The sequence below is a fragment of the Octodon degus genome, unplaced genomic scaffold (assembly GCF_000260255.1).
Source record: "Octodon degus isolate 3935 unplaced genomic scaffold, OctDeg1.0 scaffold00026, whole genome shotgun sequence".
NCBI lineage: Eukaryota > Metazoa > Chordata > Mammalia > Rodentia > Octodontidae > Octodon > Octodon degus.
The window spans coordinates 18,389,839-18,411,592 of NW_004524602.1; the positions used below are offsets into that span (position 1 = coordinate 18,389,839).

Here is a 21,754-nt window from a genome sequence, read left to right on the forward strand (position 1 = left end):
CTTGCCTCTAGCCTCTTTGCAGGGAGTTCTGCTGAAGGGTTCCGTGCTGGGCCTGCATGCAGCCTGGGTCAAATGAGGATCCCCGGGCCCTGGGTCGTCTCACTTGCAGGGCCTGCGCTCTGGGTCTGTTCAGGATCCCGCAGGCCCCGGTCCTCTCACTCACTCGCCAGGCCTGCATTCCGGGTCTGTTCAGGATCCCACAGCCCTGGTCGGTCGTCTCACTCACTCGCTGGCCTGCGCTCTGGGTCTCCACCTAACAAATTCTTAATGGCATACCACACTGCACTGTTTTCCAAGTAAATTTAGGATGTAACTCACATATTCCAATTACAGTGGCACAAGTGGTTAACAAAGCAAATTTGTTTTATAATTTTGGGGAAAATGGTCACGTTTACACTTGCGTTTCTGTAGGGAAGATGGTCACTATTGTGTTACATGACTGAGCTTTTACTGTACATAGGTAGATATTTGGTATCTGAAGCCTAGGTATAGCACATCAAATCCTTTTCTATTTAGCACTTAAAGCAATCTCTACCTCTGAACTGATGTGGGACTAGATATGAAGGCAAGTCTTGCTAAGACGAGAGATTGATTGATTGATTGATTGATTGATTGATTTTGGTACCAGGATTGAACTCAGGACCCTGCACTTGCCAGGCAAGTGAAGAAGAGAGATTTATGACAAATTACTCCCAAAATGATTGGCAGCAAAGCCCAAATACTTCAGGTTTGTCCTGGACATAAATGCAACATAGCCAGTTATACTAGTTTCATTCACATGCAAATTCTGTTTTTCCTGCTTCAAGTGTCTATTAGAAAAATATTCCACTCTCATCTTTTTGGCTCTCAGTTATCTAATCTGTAAATATGAATAAAGCTGGGCAAGAATACAAATTGTATAAGGTTATCCTGAGAGACTTGTTCCATGCAGCCAATGTAGGAATTTGTTTCATGTCAATAAACTTAAAAATCAATTTTAAAAGTGTGGTTGCAAGGGTCAGCGGTAATGCACTTGCCTGGCAATGTACCAGGCCTTGGGGTTCAATCCAAAAACAAAAAGACAGAACATCCCCATCCACACATGCACTTTTGCCAAGGGCACTGTAAGAAGGAACCAGGCAGAAATCCCAATGCAAGACGCTGATTGCCTAAGAACCCCAGAAGCTGTGCTCCAAAATCCATGGTGCATTTGCAATGAGACCTATTTCTAGCAGGTTTTGACAAAGTACAGCCAAGAGACAAAAGCAAACTATTCCCCTGGAGACAGGGCATTGTGTATTGACCAGCTTAGGTACAGGAACTCCCAGCTGAAATCCCTCAGACTGTACAGCAGCAGAGGTCTGTCCTATCCTTTACCCTATTCTCTTAAAAGTCTTAAGACAGCTTTGTGTATGGCTAACAAGCTGCTATGCGCCAAGATGATGTAAATAGTGTTTCACTGACTGAGAAAGCGAGGCATCACTTCCAGCTGCAGTTGCTCTACTAGGAATCCTGCTTACACCAAGACTTAAAAAGCTGCTAACTGCTGTGAGGTGTGGTACTGTGACAGTGTTTTTACAATTTCCTGTAGATCTCAATGTATAAGGCTACAAGAACCTGCTGTATTATGCCCTCACAGTGGATTCTTTTTCTACCAAATGAAAATGTATTGATGGGCCAGCCAGACAGCTCAGCGGACTAAAGCACCTGTTTAGGCAGAGAGCAGCAAGAGGTTCGATCCTGGGTGTGCTGTGCTGGCCCCGCCCCCAGGGCCTGCTGAGAGGGCAATTGAGACTGGGCATGGTGTCCCACACTTGGGAGGGTGAAAACAAGAGAATCATTATGAGTCAGATCTACATAGTGAGACCCTGTAGACCGTGTCCTAAATACGTTTAAAAAAAGTGTACTGCTGAATAAATATCTAGCAATAAAAAATATGAAAGATATAGCTTGCTCAGCATTTATTTATTTTTGAGACAAGGTCTCACCATGTAGTTTAGGCAGGATTTCAATTCACTTTGTAGCCCTAGCTACCAAACTTTTAGCAATCTTCTTTCCTTGGGCTGCACAGTGCTAGGATTACAGGTGTGCACCATCAGAACCAGCTCGGCATTTATTTCTATAGCAATCCAGAAAATATCTGTAATTTTCCAAAGTAAAGTTCACTAGTTACAAAAATAAGAAATAACTGTTGACTTGGTAAGTAACAGCTCAGATTAAAATGAGCACTTTCTCTATTTCTATGAAAGTCAGTACTGCTTTTTGCATTCATAAATCTGAAGCCACAATCTATTACATTAAAGCTTCTGTGTGTTATAATTTAAGTGGTTAATGTTACACTAATTTTTCTTAAAATAATTAACAGCTTAACTCAAAAAAAAGGGTTCCTGGATGCTTCAAAAGCTGCCCCACTCAACATTATGATGTTCAAAATTAAATATGTCAATGTATAAAGCCAGTGTTTTTCTACATTTGTGTTTCAGAAAAACAATGTTAAATCCTTATAAAGACAAATCTAAATACTTAAAGGACACAAAATTAAATTTGATGACAGTATTCTGAGCTGACTCTTCCTCTACAGTGATGGAAAACATTTTGTGCATGAAGAAACTTCTGCAGGTAATGTTCACCAAAAATTACACACCAAAAACTGAACCATCTAGAGAAAAACACATTCTGTCTTATGGCACAACTGCAATGCCACTGGATGTCACAGAGCAGAGCCTAGTGATTTCTAATGACTGGATCTACCTCTTGGCTCTTCTCTCATCACTCTCAACAGTCAATGGAATATTACCTAAGTAACATGTACCCCTCAAAGTCCTGTGCAATTTAATTAATGCTTATAAAGAACTTGGAAATTCTGGTGTGAAAGAATCCCAGCCTCTGCTAACTATCATTAGAATTATAGACCTCACTTTGGAAGCAATCTACTCAAATTCACAGGAAAATAAATGTAACAAGGATCACAATCTATCATTTTTTTTTTTCTAAAACAGAAGAGGGACAGGATTTAAAAATAAACACCTGCCTATTTTCTTCACAACAATTTGCTTAAGTAGTACTGGCAACCATTTGTGCCAAGCACACTGCTGGCTACACTGAAGGTATTTAACCGTTGAGTGCCAACAAGCACAGCTGCTGGACTCTCTATGCCCTCCACTGGCTCACTCCATGCCAAATTACTCACACAGCTATGAATGATGAGGTAGCAGCACAGGAAAATGCCAAGTGTGAGTAAGACCAGTGATAAACCAGAGAATCCCTGGAGCAGAAGGTGATTAGCAAGTCCCCTGCTGTAATCCCCTTTCTAACCCAGCCATCATCTCATCACATACGTCATTTTAATGCTGCACAAACTTCCTGTTTCAGGAACCAAAAGTTGAAGAGGATCCCAATCAATGATTCCTGAAGAACTGCTGAAGGACTTAATGAACATGGAGGAAGCATTCACTAATGCAGCCATGCCTGCTCTCATGATGTCAGAACTGCAAGTTACATGTAAACAAGGTGGGAAGCCTGCCTTTGGCCACTAGAACGCCTAGAGGAACCCACTCAAGTGAGCGGGTGAAGCAGAACAGTCAGAAATGGGGAAGGAAGGAATGAACAGAGTAGAACATAAATTTTGATCAACTTGTAATTTTACCAAAACTTTCTGCGTCATTTTATAGTCTAATGTGATAAATATAAAAATATATAAAAAGATGATTATGGGTAGCTCGAAATGTAAGCAAGCCCTACTTCTCTGAGATGTTTTACTTAATAATTACATTTTTAAAACTGTCCCTGAAAACACATGTAGATTATTACTGTAGTGTTTCTTTCCCTTAAATTCAGAAGTGTGCTTTCTTAACGTTTCTACATATCTCCAACCACATGCTGTTTAAAATGTTTAAATCTAAGAAATCAACACATTTCCATTCTTTTCATAACTCAACAGATTAAAGAATTGGGAAGTGTCTTTTGACTGCAGTGCAGAAGAAATACCACAAATATGTACTCTTTTCTTAAAAAATCAAATAATTTTTGTATCTTAATGTTTATCCCATTCTCACATAACAAAGTATTTGAAACAATTTAATTGGTGGTTTCCAACTTCTTAAGTACTAAACAACTTGAGCTAATTGTTCAATGCCATAGCCTTATTTACTCAAAAGAAACTAAGTCAAGTAACTGTCACTTCAACAAATGCTTTGGGGGTAGAGATGGGAGAACATTATCAAACACATTTAGTTTTTGTACCTCATTTCCTCCCTGACATTAATGTATATTTGTAACCACACACACAACCTATACCTCCTGATAGACTCTGTCTACAAAGTTCTTGTATCCATATTCCCACTTATTTTTCATATGATTTTCTTACATCTTTCGGTATTTTGGCTGTTTAATTTACACTATGACCTTACCAGGTAAGGTCAGTGCTTAGCCTGTTTTTTTACAGCATCCACCAACTAGAAGGCATATATCACGTATTTGGAGAACACTGGCCTGGAGTTCTAGACTGGTTTTGTTTGTGTGCCAGAGACAGATCCTACTCCAAGGCTCATCCATCTATGGAACAGAGCCATGTGGGAGCAGAAACAGTGTAAGAGAACTGTGCTCTGAAATAGTGGAAAATGATTAGCTAGTTGCCTTGACAATGAGAATTGAATCAGAAGGAAAGGAGTTACTCAATGGAACTGTTACAATTCATCAACTCTCTGGTCATAAACACAGTGGTGGAATGAAATAAACATGGAAATAAGAGTCATGAGAGTCCTTTTCTGTCTCTACTATGAACTAGCTATATGACATGGGTATGTCATTAGACCTCTTTGGGTTTCGGTTTCTTTACCTGAAAAACATGGCAAAGATGACTGGATGATTTTATTTTAATGTTCTATGAATCTGACATCTTGTGTCAACTTTACTATTATCAGACACCTCCTTTCTGAAAGGTAAATTTGGGCACTGCTCATAATGAAAAGGGAAGGACAAGCTGCTAAAACCAATAGGAAACTTCAGTATAATGATAATGTGCTACTGCAAAATGATACAAGCAGATCACTACACTTGGAGGTATTTAACTGTAAGTATGACACGTTTAATATGCAAATTAAAGTCAATGTACTCAAAACTACCAAGATTTTGGGCTGGGGAGATAGTTTGGCAGCATACCTGCCTGCCTGGCAACCACAAGGTCCCAAGTTTGATCCCTGGTACTACATGCCACACTGGCCCCAGAACTGGGTGTGGTGGCGAATGCCTGTTATACCAGCACTAGGGAGGCCAAGACAGGACGATCACTCCAAGACTGAACTGCATAGCTAGACCCTATATCAAAAAAGAGAAGATGATTTTATTTTTGCCAAATTAAGAAAAATTCCAAATGTTAATAAAATTCCTCTATATAATAGAGAAATAGCACACTTTGCATCCCATAGAAAACATACAGATACTGTCTCAGTTACTTTTCTCTCGTTGCTGGGTCAAATACCTGATACCCAAAATGAAAGGAAAGGTTTATTTAGCTCACAGTTACTGGAGGTTTCAGTCCACACTCAGCTGGCTCCAAGGCAAAGTGGCAGAGAGCAACACTTCATGGCAGTGGCAAAGAACAGGAGTGCAAAATGGAGAAGTAGCAGCAACAATGGCAACAGAGTAAGTCTCCCTTAAGCTGCATTCAGGCTATCTGCCTCAGGCTGGGTGTAGTACTCAGACCACAATCCAGCAGTACTCATTCCCATAATCTCAGACTCTAGAAGTCTGCCCCATGACTTACATGAAGCTTTGGGGGGACAAGCAGACACAAACAATAACATATACAGAGCCATCAAAAGGAGATTATTTCATTTTGTTGAAATAGTTGGAGAAAACCCAGAAGAGCCTTATACCGTCGTATCATCATTATGGTGTGCTACGATTTAAGTAAGGTTCTTGCTACAGGATACGTACTCTGAGGATAAAGTAAATGTTCAATTGTTATTGAGTGGATTCAAACATTATGATTTGCTGCTATCTCATCATGGCAGTTTGAAAAAGGTAAAAACTAGTATTAGCTTCTCAACAGGTCAAAATCCAAAGCTCATTTGTGGAGGCATTACAGATTTTCCCCCTTTTTGAGAAGGAGTTTCCTTATACAGTTCAGGCTGCCTCAAACTTGAAGCAGTCCTCCTGTCTCAGTGTCCCAGAGTTCTGGGATTACAGGCATGTGCCACCATGCCTGGCCTAGCATTACAGATTTTTACAAATCCAAATAGCTATATAAACAGCTAAACAAATCAAAAAAATCAATTAAGGAAAGTGTGTCTGAATAAAATATTTGTTGAAGAGAGGGAAGGAGAAAGAGAAGAAACATACAAAGAAACAAAGGATAAGGGGAAGAGGGAAAGGAACAGAGAGAAAGTAAAGCACTGAAAATGTTATAATCTTAAGTGAGAAGAGATGTACTCCTCATGAATGGACTATGACTACCTGGGTTTAAAGCCCCACTCTGGACTCCAGCCAGCATGCAGCCCTGGCATGTGAGTGCCAGGGACCCCCTGCCCCCATTCCAGCCAGTGCCCAGACCCAGGGGGCCTGGTGTAGAAACCTGTGGCAGAACTCCCTGCGCAGGCTAGAGGCAAGACCCACCCAACAGATTCAGGAGCAGAACATCTTCTCAGAGTGGCACAGCAGGTTCACCTCCAAGGGCTGCAGCAGGAAGAAGTGGAGCAGAGCAGTCAGACTCAGCCACACCCACCTGGAGGAGTTTGAATTTGGTAGACCTGGACCTGGTGCTAAGGTAATAACTCTATCAAAGCTCTACCAAAGGTGAGAAGACAGTGGTATACAAAATGACAAAGAGAAGGAGCAAAATGCATTCTCAGGCCCCGAGCCCACCCAGAACAAATGCAGGAGACAACAGTATAGAAGAAATTGGAAATCACACACCTGAAATCTCTGAAATAATAGCATCTGAAGTAAAGAAACAAGCACAGAAAGGTATAGAGGAAATCCGATCAGAAATAATTTCTGAAGAAAAAAAGAAATGATAACTATAATGAAAGAAGTACTAAGTGCTTCTAAAGAAGACATTGATAAAAAAAAAAGATGACAATATAAAAATGATGGAATCCATGGGGCTTGCTGGTTAGCTCAGTTGTTTAAGTGCCTGCTGGGGCAAACCTAGTCAGGTTCAGGGGACTGTGGTTCAATCTCCAGCTTCCTATGCCTCACAAGACCCACCCTTAAGGCAACCTGAGCCAGCCAAAAAAAAAAAAAAAAAAAAAAAGCTGTAATTCCTGAATGATTAATACAGGAAAGAAACAGAATGCATGAAGCAAATGCAGAGAGATATACAGGAAATTAAAACCTCAATCACAAGCTGGCAAAACCGTTTGAGTAAAAGTGAAAATAGACTTTCTGACCTAAAAGACACCATTGCAGCTAGTGAAAAAGTAAGATCTCTTAGAAACAACTAGGATGCAGGAAAAAATAATTCAATACCTACAAGATGATGCAAAGATGAACAATGTGAGACTAATAGGCATCAGTGAGAAGGAGGGAGTCAATACAAATGATATAAAAAGAATATGGGCAGAAGTAATAGCAGAAAACTTCCCAAATATGGGGCAACAATCTGACATTCAGGTAACCAAAGCATATAGAACTTCAAATAACATCAACCCAATTAAAACCACACCCAGACATATAATAATCAAGATCCCAGAAATTCAGCACAACAACAGTATACTAAAAGCTGCCAGAGAAAAGAAACAGATCACATTTAAAGGAAAACCCATCAGAATAACAGATTTCTCTTCACAAACCATCAAGTACTACAACTCTTGCAAGAAAACAAATTCCAACCCAGACTGATGTACCCTGCAAAACTCTCAAGTTTAATGGAGAACTGAAATACTTCCTTGACAAAGAACAGCTAAAGAATTTCATGAGTACCGCAGGTCCAGCTGAGCTCGGCAGTCAAGAAGCGTGACTTCAACAAAGACCAGATGGCAGAGTTCAAGGAGGCCTTTCAGATATTTGACAATAGGTGATGTCAAGATCCTGTACAGCCAGTGTGGGGACATGATGAGGGCCCTGGGCAGAACCCCACCAATGCCAAGGTGCTCAAGGTCCTGGGCAACCCCAAGAGTGATGAGATGAATGTGAAGGTACTGGACTTTGAGCACTTTCCGCCCATACTGAAGACTGTGGTCAACAACAAGGACCAGGGAACCTATGAGGACTACTTTGAAGGCCTTCAAGTGCAGGATAAAGAAGGGAATGGTACTGTCATGGGTGCTGAAATCCATCCTGTCCTAGTCACACTGGGTGAGAAGATGAGAGAGGAAGAAGTGGAGATGCCGTTGGCAGGGCATGAGGACAGCAATGGCTGTATCAACTGTGAAGAACTCGTCTGGATGGTGTTGAATGGCTGAGGACATTCCAACTCCCCAGAGCCTGTGCCTTGCCCTGTGCGAGATTTGTATGTGGCCCAGGGGCTTCTAGCTTCCCTTACCACAGCACCTTTTCCACCTGGTCTCTTGGATGATGCTTGCCACCAGCAGTCACCAAATAAACTTGCTCTCTTTGCTTCCCACCCCCCCAAAAAAAAAATTCATGATGACAAAGCCAACCCTACACAGACTACTAAAAGATATTCTAGAGATGGATCAGAATGACCACAATGCTATGAATGAGAACAGAAAGAACCCACCTAATAGGGCAAACAATTAAACATAGGAGAAAAAGGGGTATACAACAGCAGTCTTTCAATTATTGTTTCGTATACAGCAGCAAAATATTTCCATCAGCATATTCTACAAAAGGACTTCTCCTGCATCCTGTGGGTCATGATTCTGTCCAGCTCTACAGGGTAGATATCAAGAAATAGCAGCAGCTCAGTCCCACAAGTGACACCTGGCCACAAGTAAGCATCATGGACACTGTCCATGTCCACCGCACACTAGAATTTTGTGCAATATCCTATCTCAAACTGTTAGAAGTGCTGGTCCTATATTTGCCATTCCAGTATTTTTGATACATTTTATTCTTGGTAATTCTTTACTATTATGAAAACTTTTACTCATTTCATATTTTTGTCTATATTAACCTAATCAAATGCTACGAGTATTCTGAATTGATCACAGACTCATATGTATGCTACATTCTGGTCTCTTAGTTGGACTCACAATTTAATTTTAATTTTTGAATATTATTTTGAAATATTTAATTTTGAAACAATATTTAATTTTCTGAATATTGTTAATTTTAATTTTTGTTTTATGATTTATACTGTTTCTTTGACTTACAATCTACTTATAAGACACAGTGTATTTTCTCCTAGTATAAGAAACTTTAAAAAGTGTATTTCCGCTTTCCATTGACTTTATATTAGTTCTTCCTTGTCTTTTACACACACACACACACACACACACACACACACACATAATCTATCTATCTATCTATCTATCTATCTATCTATGAAAATATATAACCTAAGATTGATATTGTTTTGTGGAAATCTTCAATGACCTTTTAAATGGGTTTGTCTAATATAATTTACTTAGTGCTTCATAACTGTCATTTTAAGAGCTCTTTATTCTTTATCCCAGGACCATATAGCAACTTCTCTTGCGTCCTTGTTATTTTGTATATGTATATGGTACGTCTGGAGGTATTAGAAAACTTCAAGTCTGGATAACTGGAAAATATTTTACTTTTAGGTTTCAAAGGTATGTTTGCTACATATAAAATTCTTTTTTTTAAATTACCCTTTAAAAAAAAAAACTTTACTTGAGAGACATTATGGCAATAAATGGTATGTCATGACAAGAAGTACATATTTAGAAGACCAGGATGGCAGGCACTCCAAGCATAACCCCTCTATTGCACATCACCATCCTCAGTGCAGCCGCCTGGTTCACGGGCACCAGCATATACAGTTAGTCAGGGTGAGAATCTGACCAGGCAACCGCTAGTCTCAAAAACCTGCTGATGTCCCCCAGGATCACTGCTCCACCCATCTCGTGCATACAAAGGCATGGCTTTGCCCCTGTCATGTTTCCCAGCTTTTCTCCTTCCCCACTCCTCACTGTCCAATCCTCAAGTTCTCACTTTCCTTTTATTTGTGTTGTAACTTTCTATATGTAATTCCTCTTTTAAGTTCTTATACTAGGGAGACAATACAATATTTACACATGTGGGTCTGGTTTATTTCATGTATATCTTCAAGTGGCATCCACTTAAATATTAAGGCTTCGAGTTTATCATTCTTTATAGCTCAGTAATACTCCATAAAGTACTAAATCTTTTTCAACCATTCCACATGTGACGGGCATCTTGGTTGTTTCCAAGATCTGACTATCACAAATTGTGCTGCTATAAACATAGGTACACATATATCACTATGATATGATGCTTTCAGTTCCTCTGGGCAAATTCCCAGTAGGGGGATAGCAGGCTTGAATGGGATTTCCAGTCCTAGTTTTTTAAGGAGTCTCCACACTGATTTCCATAATGGTTGCACCAGTCTACACTCCCACCAATAGTGGAGAAGGGTTCCCTTTCCCCACAGCCTCTCCAACATTTGTGGTTGGTTGATTTCTTTATGACAGCCATTCTTTTTGGGTACATATAAAATTCAATGAGGACAGATTTTTTTTTCAGTGCTTTGAATAAATAAGTCTAGTTTCTTACCCACCTGCTCTTTTTTTTCTAATGTGGAATAAGATGCTATTAAAGTTTGTTCTTCCATAGCTAGTTTTTTTTCTATGTATATGCTTTAATGATTTTTTTCTTTACAATTAATTTTGGACAATTTCAATTTTGTGTATCTTGGTATGATTTTATTCATATTTCTTGTGCAAAAGGTTTATTTTTTTGGAAATGTGGAGTGATAATTTTAACTAAATTCAGCTATTTTGAATCTTTATTTATTGCCTATTCCCTCCTACTTTGAGAATTCCAATTATATGAGTATAACTTTCTTGATTTTGGCACAGAGTACACTATTACATGACTGATCTCTAAACTCTTCTTCATGTTTATTTTAGACAATTTTTATTATATTCATTTAAGTTTGGAAATAATTTTTTTTAAATTTGTAATTATTATTAATCTCATGTATTCATTTCAGACATATTTTCTAAAATTAACTGTCTACCTCATATCTTTCATATTTCAATATTTGTCTAAAATTTTTAATTTGCTATATACTTATCATTTATTTTCAATAAAGTTGAGTTGAAAAAAAGTAAAGACCCACTCTGTTGCTTGCGATCAGTGTTCTTTAAACTCTGTCCCTCTGCTGCCTCCTCCATGAAATGGGGATACAAATAATCTATATGTAGAGTGGATAGAGCAGTTAACAACAGTAAGGCTACCTAAATTTTAATTATGATTTCTAAATAAAATACACTGACTAGAAAAGCTGAAAATATGCATCCTGAATATTAACTTGAAGAGAAACTGGAAATTATAGGAGAAAATAGATTCTACAGAAGTAATTTGAAAGGAACTTTTGGATAGTTCTAGAGGTTTTTAAAATTCTTTAATGCCTTTCATTTCATTAAATATCATTAAACCCTAAAGGCTTTTCTCTTTCCTTAGCATTAATCTGTTTATCTTTAGCATTATTTGTATACAAACAAGAGTAAATGCAGAAAAAAAAAACCCTACAGGAAGCATGCAAGATCTGGAAACAGTAGAGAGATCTGAAGAGATAGGAAGGTACAAGGCATACACAGAGTATAGCATGAAGTTTGCATTGGGTGTGTATCTAGAGCCACTTGTGCACGTTCAGCTCTATAACTGAGCTACATGCTCAGACGTTTCCATTGACTTTTTTTTTTCTTTAAATTCTGAGGAAGGGTTTTGTTAAGTTGCCCACTCTTGCCTCAGCCTCCCAAGTAGGTGGGATTACAGTCCTGTGCCATCCTGCCCAGCTAAAGTAACTGTAGATTCTGAAATACAATATAAAGGACACAGAAGAGTCAAACTTGGATATAAATTTTCTTATTCCCCTTCTCCCAGTGTTTAAGAAAAGTAGAGGAAACACTTCGGGCCTTCTTGTTTCAAGTTCCTGGCTCAAGGTAGACTGGGTGCTGCCTACGGAGGCCATCTTTCCTCAGAAGGGTCGAGCAGCACGTGGGGTGTGCCAGTAGATGAGAAGCTACTGCTTAATGCTTTCATCCAGGAAAGAGCTCTTCCCTTCTTCCTTCCCCTCCACAGGTCTCATAGGGCCCTGGCTGCCCTTGCATCTCTGCCTCCAACGTGCTAGGATACAGGCGTGTGCCACCACACTAGCAAGAGAAAAACCTATTCTTAAAAATGTGTACACAAACCACAATAAGGCCAAATGAAAGCAGTTGAATACCTCCTCCTCTTCCCCTTTCTCTTGGTTTCTGCCTGTGCCTAATTCATTTTCATAATTTATTGTGCTATTGTTGATATGGATGGACTTAAGTTTGTCACTTTATTTTCTATTTGTCTCATCTGTTCTTCATTTTCTCTTTTTCAGCTTGCTCTTAGATTGAATATTACATTTAATATCCATTACTGGTACATGAATTAATTTCTCTTTTTCAGTGGTTACCCTTAGCCTACAGTATTAATCTTTAACACAGTCTACCTTCCAAAATCCTATCCTCTGATGACAACTGTCATGTATTTTATAAATTCCACAATACAATGACACTGTTTTTTCTTTAGACATTTAGTTCCTTTATAATGTGATTAAAAAAAAAGAAAACACATGACTTTGACTTTCCTTCTCATTTCCTTATGGTGCTAAGGGGTTGGCACACTATGACTCACTGCTCAAAGCTAGTCTGCTTCTTGTTTTGTACATAAAGTTTCACTGAACACAACTATTCTCGGGTACCCATTTACTCTCACATACTGTTAGTGGCCATTCCTGTATCTTACAGGGCAGTATGGCTGTGGCCAAGAATGACCTACACAGCCTATTCTACACCAGGACTCTTATGTACCTGTCTTCTTGTCCACTGCCTGAAAAGTAACTTTCGATTAGGACTGTCATTCACGAGCATTTGATACTTCTTGGAAACTCTTCCACACACAACACTAATAGTGGTGGGGATTTCTCCTAGTCTTTTCCCTAAGAAATCCATTTTACATATCAGGAATTAAGAACATGGCTAAACTTGTCTCCTGCAAATAAGATTTCTGACCAAAAAGCTGAGAGCAATGTAAAAAAGTAGATAACTTAAAACTCAAATTTGTTATGTTTACATGTGGAACATCCAAAATTAAAAACCTCCTAATTAAGACCTACCATAATAGACATGGTTTGAAGAATTCTTAAATCTAACAACTGTTAGACTATTTCTACTTTTATGATACTGAAGAAATTCACTTATTTTTAACGTTAGTTTTATTTCTGAAATACTTCAAATTCCACTAAGTTTGTTGACATACTTAAATTTGGATCAAAGTGCTCTATGAATATGATCTCCTGTACTAACTACGCACACAGTTATTTCTAAAAGGTTAAAAAGCTGGCCATTTTCCCGTTCTTTCTCATCATTCCAGCTAGGGACTACGGTGTTCAGGTCCTTGTTCTTCTCCATCTTCTGTGGACATGCTGGCCAGTTCTCTTTAATTCATGTTGCATGTTTTGCTGCTTAGGCATCTAAAATTCCTGGTGCTCTTACATGTGGTAAGGCATATATAGCATTAAAATATTTGTGTAAACTGCTGTTATTTAACTATATCCTTTTGGAGATACTTGATTTTTGTTGTCTGTTTCAGAATGTGTAAATTAGACCATTTTATACTGATTGTTACTTACATCAGACTACATTGAATAAAAACCACTGAGGTCTTTAAAATATTTATGAAAACAGTAAAACTTATACTTACAAATTAACTATAAAACAGTCTCTCCTCTGAAGGATTTCAACATCCTGGATTTGAACATTTTAAAACAAATTTACAATCCACCCTTCCTGGGAACACTCCGAGTCCTCGCTCCTGAAGCCCACTGGATACAAGAGGCCCTCCAGGCCTCTCTGTACAAAACGCCAATTCCTCCAGACAGTGCCATTCCAGCTCCTCCTTCTCTAGCATCTTTTATGATGTACAAGAAACTTACCTGTTTCTCTTGCAGAGAGAAAACCTGGTAACTTAAACGTTGATTTAACTACCGTTACTCATCATTATTCCTTTTAATATACAGTTTAGGAATTCTGCCTTAATTTGTACTGTCACTTTATCTATATGTTACCATCATTTGAAGCTAAAATTAGTTTTCATGGCAGAGAAATTGTTCCTGTGACTTTCTTTCCATTAACAGCTTTAATGCACTAGAATTTACTACATTTCGGGGTTGCGCATGTGCTTTACCTGTTATTTCCAGGTCACACAGTGATCTCAGTGTTTCAGTAAGATTTTATTCATTTTAGATAGGTTTTTGTTTTTTTTTTTTTTTTTTGTGGAACCAGGGATTGAACTCAGGACCTTGCACTTGCCAAGCAAGTTCTTATTCAACTGAGCTATCTCCCCAGCCCTGTTTTTCTAAAAAATGTAAAGTCTTTTAAAAATATTTGAATGAAAAACATAGCAGAGAACTTCTGCCGCACTCTCGGGACCCCTCCACCCCTGCAGACCCAGCCCAGGCCCCGCACATGAGAACTTCTGCCATGCTCTCAGGACCCCTGCAGACCCAGCCCAAGTCCAGGCCCGGCTAGTGTGTGGGATAGCTTCTGTGGCTGGACCCCTGCAGACCCAGCCCAGGCCCGGCTAGTGGGTGAGAACTTCCGCCGCGCTCTCGGGACCCCTCCAGACCCAGACCAGGCCTGGCATACAGGCCTGGGGTGAAACTGCAGCTGAAGTCCCTGCAGAGAGGCGAGGGGCCAGAACCACCCAGCTAATCCAGGAGCAGAACATCTTGCCAGAGGGGCACGACAGGGTCACTTCCAAGGGCTGCAGCAGGAAGGAGCCGAGCACAGCAGTCAGACCCACGCCAGGCACAACTGAAGGAATTCAAACTTCATAGATCTGCGCCCAAATTTCAGTAGGTGCTAATGTTATAACTGCACCAAAGCTCTACACCACAGGCCAGAGAAATGACAAAATGACAGAGAAGGAACAAAATGCAATCTCAGGCCCCAAGCCCACCCAGAGCAAGTTCAGAAGACACTAGCACAGAAGAAATTGGGAATCACACTGCTGAAATGTCTGAAATAATAGCATCTGAAGTAAAGAAACAACTGCAGAAAGGTATACAGGAACTCTGATCAGAAATAAACTCTGAAACAAAACATCTCAATTAATAATAGCATCTGAAGAATCAAATGCAGAAACATATAGAGGAAATCAGATCAGAAATAATCTCTGAAGTAAAAAGAACTAATAACTGCTTCTCAAGAAGATACTGACCAAAAAATAAGAGATTAGAAAAATATAACAGATACATTTAATGAATTATAAAACTATTTGGGGATTATGAACAATTTTTTAATAAGGACATATGATTAGAATATCCAACAGATCAAGGAGGAAATACAAAGACAGTCCTTAAAGGGCTATAATACTGCTGTTCTATACCATGGTTCACTGGAACTCAACTTTCTAGCAGAAAGTAATACTAATAACTAAACACAGTCATATTGCTAGCATTTAAAATACCATTGAAGCGATCCAGAAATGAGTACATTTATTCCACTTTTACTTCCTCAACTTTTTGGATTATAATCAGCAAATATCTATTTTAGGACCTGCTCTGGAAGGCCCTTATGTTTTATGCAAGGCACTGCTATTTTCCCAGATGAATAGAATATCCTTTCTCCAGCTCCAAGTTTCCATGACAATAAAAACAAAACGTTCATCAGGACCAACTTGGTATTTGATGGCAAATGCAGCTGCAGCCTACAACAGTTCAATCTTTATCCTAACTCTTCTCTACAGAATAGAGGCACTATATTTCTCCAAAGGAACTGAAATTGTTTTTACAGTGATTTCCCCTGTATCACAAGCCTAAGCACTAACAATTAAGTGTGTTAACTATCTCCAGTCTTCAAATCACTCTTCTCCAAACTCACTCCACAACAATGAAGTTTCTGCATTTTGCTAAGAGCACATTTGGTTTTTAAACTCTGAAAGCTTATATGATTTAATTATAACTACAGAGCATACAATATTGAAGCTTTTATGATTACAAGACAAAATTTTGGGAAAGGATGCCATAAGTAAACAAATCCAATAAAACTGAACTGGATTATGGCAAAACAGTGCCCCCTTGTGTCTTTGTATTTCTGCCTTGACTAAACCCAGTACTTACTACCCTAGTGTTATGGTGTATTTAAATAATTTTATATCGTACAAATTAAAAGCATTTTCTAACTAGCAGAATTCTTAAAAGTCCTATGTTATTAGCATATAAGTGTTATATAAGAATATAAATGCTCAGTAATATGAAAAAAATGCAATGATTTTGCATACTCAAGAGTTAATTTTATTTATAGTCAAACTAAGTGGTAAGAGATGATGACCATGTTTTCCAAAAGAGAAGAAAAACTGTTCGACTATCACTGGCTCTTTCCTGTGGCCTTGGTTCACTCCAGCAGCCACTTTACACTTGCACTGGATTACCTCAGTATCATTTATCAGCTTGACTCACATGTACAACAGTTTGTACCAATGAAGGAAATAAACATAAAATCATTAAAAGTATCTGTGAAAACATGAGTAAGTCTTAAAGTTAGAAATAGATTTAGAAATGAAAACTACAGAATAAGCATCATCTACATTCCAACCCAAAGTGTAACAGACAATCTAAATTAGAACTTGCAGTTCTTTTTACAAGATCTCCAGACAGTTCTTATGAGCAATAAAACATGAGAAACACCTTCTTCAGTGCCATGTGCACCACTCTCTACTACCACACAGTGGGAAGAGAGAAGAGAAAGAGACTGACCATTTGGGTCAGGTGGCTTTGAAGGGAGGACAGAAATCAGAAACAGCTTTAGGAAGGTAACCCTAAGCTCTGTCAGCCTGCTATCTTAGTGACTCTTACTTCAACTCTTGACACTGAAATATTCTTGAAACAATTAGAATTTTGTCAATTACAGATCAATCTGGATAATCAAGAAAGCAACTGTTCAAAATGCAAATAAATTATACGTCCATTATTATTATTACCAATTTTGTACACGCCTTTATGTATTACCAAGGACATTTAGTATGTTATGTCATTTGACACCAGAGTTCTGATCAGCAAGTTTTGTTACTCTCATTTTATAAATGAGGAGACTAAGAATCACTGAAGTCAACTGAATCACCCAGTTCACAACCGCAGTGACGGTCAAGCAACCTGCTCAGTCCAGGCCCTGACCCCACAAAGCAGGTACTCTGCACTTGTGAGAGGAGTGGTAGTTCTGACATCACCTGAGATCTAGTAAACAAACGGAGCAAAAGAAGCCTTATAGATGAACATGACAGCGACACAAGACAGCTGGGTATCCGCAAACTTGCAACACAGACCCTGGAAGGAAGGAGGGACTTGCAAATATAAAATATACAGACTCTGAAGACAAATTATGCAGAGCAAACAAGTACTCTTGATCTTGTGGGTTATTAGAAAAAAGGGATTTATTTCTTCTTAGTGGCCCCTTTTGTTTTTTTGTCCTGAACTACAAAAATCCTCTTTCTGGATTTAAGTTCAGTTACATTAAGGGTCACTTTCTTGTAGGCCAATCTGAATATTCAAGTACTTCTAACACTGTCATCTATAAGATATACAAGTTTTCAGTGACTAGTAAACTGGCCTTTACAATAGTTCGTGTGTCAGTAAAGTATCATAACTTCCTAGTCAAGCAAAAAGGTACTGAAAAGAGAAAGGTAATTAGTGATACTTAGGTTAAAAAATTAAATAGGCTACCTACGAATCCCCACACCACAGAAGGCTGAGATAGGAGAACCGTAATTATAGCCCAGCTAAGCAACCAACCAAGACCTTGTCTCAAAATAAAACATAAAAATGCAATGGGGTATAGCTCAGTGTTAAGGCTCTGAGTTTGATTCTCAGAAGCACAAAAATGGAAAGAGGAGGGGAGGGGAAGAAAGAGAACAGGCCGATGGATAAAATTAAATATATATTAAAATGGAAAAAGTGATGAATTTACAATCAAACAGATACAGGCTCTAATTTTAGCTCCACTACCTTGCACCAGAATGCTGGATTAAGTTATTCAATCTCTGAACTTTAAATGCTAAGGTATAAAGAATGAAGCACCTCTAGTGACATCAGAGTTACTCTTATTTTCTTTAGGTTTATCCATATTTTGATTAGAAAAAGATATTTTTAAAAGTGCATAATATAGTCTGTGCCAAGATCTTTAGAATTTAGGTACACAGAATATTTAGTACCATTTGTACAGCCACTATGAATACAAGTATTTTTAAAATAATATAAATGTAAGTGCCTTCTATAATCACGCAGTTACTAATGTTACTGCTTACAACGTGAGCATATTAAAGGCGCATAGGCTGGAGATGTATATCTCAAGGGCTGAGAGCAAAGCTGGCGTGCACAGGTCTTTATGTTCAGTTCCCAGCACCAAAACCACAAAAATGCACTATGTCATGAATTGATTGCATTATTTTTGGGAATACCAATTATACCAAAAGTCAAGAGTGGGGGCACACACCTGTAATCCCAGCACTCAGGAGGCTGAGGCATGAGGATCCCTGAAAGTTTGAGGCCAGCCTGGACTACATAGCAAGACCCTATCTTAAAAGACAAAAACACAAGAAAGAGTTAACAAATGTTCTTCACCTCCCTCTTCCTTTCTGCCACCTCTGCCACCATTTCAGCTCAGGTTTCTGTGAATGAATACTTAGTCATTCACTGCCAACTGTACTAGTTTCTCTTTGCTCTCATGTATGTATACACTGATGATAAACTCATGTTCCAAGGGTACCTGGAATATTACATTCCATGGTGAATAAACTGGTGAAAGTTTTTCAATGAATGAAAAGGGGATCTGGTGTACTACCCCAAAATATGTCACACTACCTTAAGAAATATTTTGTGCTAAGTATATGAGTTTTTTATATACTTCATCTACTTAGAAGCAGAGTCTTGGGCCAGCCAAATAGCTCAGCAGATTAAAGCGCCTGCAAGCTGGTGCAGGGGCCAGGGGTTTGATCCCCAGGCCTGTCATGTGGGCCCTGCCCCGGGGGCATGCTGAGACTGTGACTGAGACTGGGCGTGGTAGCACGCACCTGCAATCCCAGCTCTTGGGAGGCTGTAAACAAATGGATCACTATGAGTGGGATCTAGTAGTGAGAACCTAAACACCCTGCAGACCCTTCCCTAAAATTAAACAAAAAAAAAAAAAAAAAAGGCAGCAGCACAGTCTCAAACACAATTGCCATAAAAACCTTATGAACAACTACAAACGTTCCTTCTAGGAAGCAGACATCAACACCACACCTGACGCTATCACAAATAATCACACCCCTGTACATTCCTCTGGGGCCAATTCATCTTCCCAAAAGGCCGTCTGTTTCTCCTTCGGTGCCATCGTAAGCAGTCAGGTAAGGAGATGGTGAGCTCGAGCGGCCTGTGAGCGCATGCCCAGACGCACTGTGGTGTGAGCACCGCACATGCTGACCACTCTCTCTCTCCTGCTGGCTGACTTCCACCAGGCCCCACCACAGGACCCGAGGTGGTGAAATAAAAGAAAAAAAATATTTTTCCCCTAAATATATAAACAAAATCTAATTTTTAAATCCTGACAATTTATTTCCACATTCAGGTTTCAAACAATCCTTTTTATTGTTGTACTGTTTTAATTTTTTTTTTTGGTGGAACCGGGGATTGAACTCGGGCCCCTACTGAGCCATCTCCCTGGCTCCTGTTTTAATTTTGAAAACAAAAATCCTAACTTACAGAAAAGTTACAAATACATTAAAGGGAACTTTTCTTCCTTATTATTTCTGAGAATAAGTTACAGAAATGATGTTGCACTTTCCTCTTTCTTCTCTTTTTCCTCTATTTTCAAATTTTTCCATTTGATCCTTTTCTCAATTTTCCCCTTTTTCCCTCCTTTCCCCCTGCCCTAGTTTCCCTTCCCAGTTAAGCATTTTCTTCCTACTTCACAATACCTATTATATATTTTGGTCCTTATTTACACTTTCATTTTGTCACATCTCAGAAACAATGCAATATTTACACATGTGCTGGAGAGTGTCATCTCAAGATGCATTCATCTACCTAGAAATGTTTCAAGCTTATCCTTCTTTATAGCTTCTTTATAGCTGAGCAGTACTCCACTGGGTAAATCACCACGTATTTATCCATTCATTGGCTGATAGGCATTTGGGCTATTTCCAAGATTTAGCTTGCTTTCTTTCTTTCTTTCTTTCTTTCTTTCTTTCTTTCTTTCTTTCTTTCTTTCTTCCTTTTCTTAATGTATTTGGTAGAGGGTCTTACTATGCAGCTCGCACTCGTAGTGATCCTGTTTTCAGCCTCCCCAGCACTGAGGTTACAGGTGTGCGCCACTATCCCTAGTCTTGGTGGCTGGCTCAGTGTGCCTGGGGGGTGGGGCCAGAGTGACATGTGGTGCCGGGGACCTGGGCACTTGCCTAAGCAGGCAATTAGCCTGCTGAGCTATCTCACTGGCCCAAGATTTAGCTATTACAAATTGTGCTGCTAGAAACATGTGTACATATATTGCTGTGGTATGATGCTTTTAATTGTTTTGGGAAGATAATCAAAGGGACCTATAGTACTAGTTTTTTGAAGAATCTCTACACTGATTTCCACAGTGGTTGCAGCCATCTACAGTCCCACCAACAGTGGAGAAGGGTTCCTTTTTCCCCACAGCCCTGCCAGCATGTTATTAGTTGATTTCTTAATAATAACAATTCTTTGTGGAATGAGAAGGAATCTCAACGTTGTTTTAATTTGCATCTCTTGAATGATCAGAGATACTGAATTTTTTTCCATATACTTATTTGCTGTTTGTACTTCTTCATCTGAGAAGCATGCACTCATTTCCAAAGCCCATGTTTGGTTGGGTCCTTAAACTGGGGGCACCTGATTTTTTTCAGGTCTTTATGCATTCTGCACAGTAGTTCTCTGCCTGAGGAACAGCTGGCAAAAACTTCTTCCCACTCTGTGGGCTCTTACTCTGTTGGTAGGTTCTTTTGCTGTACAAAAACTTTTTAATAAGATGAGATCAAGTTGTTAATATTTCCCATGTGATTGGGGCTTTGTTCATAAAGTCTCTGCCTACAACTATGTCTTTAAGAGTTCTACCTAGTCTATTTTCCAGCAGATTTAATGTTTTTGTTTTAATATTTAGCTCTTTGATCCATTTTTATTTTAGTTTAGTACATGGAGAGACATGGGTCTACTTTTAGCCTTCAGCATGGGAAGAGCCAGTTTTTTCAACACCATTTTATAGAGGATATCTTATTAATTTAATTTAATTAATTATTTTTATGCATTTAGTCCAGGGTCTACAGGGTCTCAGTATACAAATTGGACTCATACTGATCCTCCTGTTTTCAGCCTCACACCACCATGCCCAGTCTCAATCGCCATCTCAGTGTGCCCTGGGAACACGGCCAGCACAGCATGCCCAGATTGAACCCGGTCCCTGCACCTTAGCTTTATTTTAAAGACAATAAAAGAAGTAGTAGAAACAATACAGAATTTCAAAACAAGATGACAGGAAATTAACAATGGTCATCATGTTGCATACTGTTATCTTCAAAGCAGTTGCTCAGATTACCAGATATAAGCATGTAAAATTGATCAAACAATATAAAACAA

General features: G+C 39.0%; 1 protein-coding gene and 1 pseudogene across 4 annotated transcripts in view; one reads left to right on the plus strand and one right to left on the minus strand.

Moving 5' to 3' along the window:
- LOC105741851 overlaps positions 1-8,384 on the plus strand; it is a 15,523-nt pseudogene extending 7,139 nt beyond the window's left edge.
- Tcf12 (transcription factor 12) overlaps positions 1-21,754 on the minus strand; it is a 396,809-nt gene that overhangs the window by 150,585 nt on the left and 224,470 nt on the right. The gene's annotated exons all lie outside the window — the stretch shown is intronic.